Source organism: Phoca vitulina, unplaced genomic scaffold (assembly GCF_004348235.1).
Source record: "Phoca vitulina isolate PV1807 unplaced genomic scaffold, GSC_HSeal_1.0 scaffold25, whole genome shotgun sequence".
Lineage (NCBI taxonomy): Eukaryota > Metazoa > Chordata > Mammalia > Carnivora > Phocidae > Phoca > Phoca vitulina.
This window is the reverse complement of record NW_022589728.1, coordinates 17,050,944-17,052,238: the sequence shown is the minus strand read 5'-3', so window position 1 is coordinate 17,052,238 and position 1,295 is coordinate 17,050,944. Positions and strand designations below refer to the sequence as shown.

The 1,295-nt window shown below is 42.7% G+C and overlaps 1 pseudogene; it reads left to right on the top strand.

The window, feature by feature from the left end:
• Positions 1–330: 330 nt before the first annotated feature.
• Positions 331–1,079, top strand: LOC116643245 (annotated as a pseudogene).
• Positions 1,080–1,295: the final 216 nt, after the last annotated feature.

Sequence of the window (1,295 nt, the reverse complement as noted above, 5' to 3'; positions counted from 1 at the left end):
TTTCAAATGAAGAAACTGAGGCACAAAGGGTCAAATAACTTACTCAGTATCACAGAGCTAGTAAAAAGTTGAGTTAAGGATCAGACCCAGGCATGTGGCTCCAGAATCTTTCCTCATAAATGCTACATTAGGAACTAGAGAGAAGGCGTAGGCCCGTATGGGGCTGTTGTTCAGCAGGCCCAGCCTGGCTTTGGGCCCCGAGCCTCCCAGCCGGGGACTCTACACCTGCACCCGTCCGGCTGCTGCCAGCTCTCCCGGCTCGGCCGCAATCCCAGCTGCAACGCGCCGCCTGGGTGGCTGGGCGGTCCATGGGCAGCAGCGAGGGCCACGATGACAGATTACGGCGAGGAGCTGTGCAACGAGCTGGAGGCTCTGGAGTCCATCTACCCCAACTCCTTCACAGTATTATCAGAAAAATCCACCCAGTTTCACCATTACTGTGACATCTGAGGCTGGAGAAAATGATGAAACTGTCCAGACTACCCTCAAGTTTACATACAGTGAAAAACACCCAGATGAAGCTCCTCTTTATGAAATATTCTCCCAGGAAAATCTAGAAGATAATGATGTCTCCGACATTTTTAAAACTATTAGCATTACAGGCAGAAGAAAACCTTGGTATGGTGATGATCTTTACTTTAGTGACAGCTGTGCAAGAAAAACTAAATGAAATAGTGGATCAAATAAAAACTAGAAGAGAAGAAGAAAAGAAACAAAAAAAAAGAGGCAGAGGAAGCTGAAAAGCATTCATGGCATTCCTGTTACAATTGAGAATTTCTTAAGTTGGAAGGCCAAGTTTGATGCAGAACTCTTGGAAATTAAAAAGAAACGAATGAAAGAAGAAGAACAAGCAGGAAAAAATAAATTAAGTGGGAAACAGCTCTTTGAAACAGATCATAAGTCTTGACACATCTGATATCCGGTTTTTGGAAGATGCTGGAAACAGTGTGGAGGTAGATGAATCTCTGTTCCAAGAAATGGATGACTTGGATGAGGAGGAGGATCCAGACAATAATCCTGCTGACCCAGAGAGTGATCTGACCGACGAATGGACTATCCGCATCTGCAGAGAGGTGTGACTGCCACAGCATGTGTGGCTGTGCTGACGTGTTGATTTTTCTTTCTTTTTTTCTAAGAAAAAATAATTTCCAGGAGAATATTCTTCTGATGGCTTTCATCATTGAACTTAATAAACTAACCTTAAAGTTTCAAATATACAAAATAAATAAAAAAATAGATGCTACATTATACCGCCTCAAGCATTATTTGCTTTTTTTATTTAATAAACAGAGGTA